At 33.8% G+C, this 465-nt stretch overlaps 1 protein-coding gene across 1 annotated transcript in view; it reads right to left on the bottom strand.

Moving 5' to 3' along the window:
- Positions 1-320: 320 nt before the first annotated feature.
- Positions 321-465, bottom strand: part of LOC119585460 (putative defense protein 1) — a gene marked incomplete in the record, with an annotated part of 6,702 nt that continues 6,557 nt past the window's right edge. Inside the window, 1 exon segment of the mRNA XM_037934108.1 lies at positions 321-465.

Genomic DNA, 465 nt, shown 5'->3' with positions numbered 1-465 from the left:
CACTGTGCTTCGGACAACAGACTTTACATGACCCCTGTGGAAACTTAGGTCAGAGAATGAGCTATTACCTTAGGGAACGAAATCTGGTGGTATTCCGTGCATGAATTTTCGTATATGCGAATATTCCAAAGAGTATACAGTGACAAAATATCTGAACCAGATTCATTTGCTTTTGCTTGAGAGGTGCAGTTAGTGTTGCGATTGAAGAAAAAAATAAACTTTTGAATTTACATTATAGTTCCACTCTTTCTTTATTTGTTTTGTCACAAGTGAAATCATTCCATGATATCTAACATTATGATGGGAATATGAAACATGTCTTGAATGATGTCAATTTATTTCACAGTTACAAAAGCATTTAACCTGAAGCAAGTTCATTCAGCAATATCATTTCAATCAAGTGGCTTATGATAAAATTAAGAGAATCTTAGCAAAATAATAACCCAGCAATTGGCGTAATTAGAA

This window comes from Penaeus monodon, chromosome 19 (assembly GCF_015228065.2).
Source record: "Penaeus monodon isolate SGIC_2016 chromosome 19, NSTDA_Pmon_1, whole genome shotgun sequence".
Taxonomy (NCBI): Eukaryota; Metazoa; Arthropoda; class Malacostraca; order Decapoda; family Penaeidae; genus Penaeus; species Penaeus monodon.
This window is presented reverse-complemented; position numbering and strand designations above follow the sequence as displayed.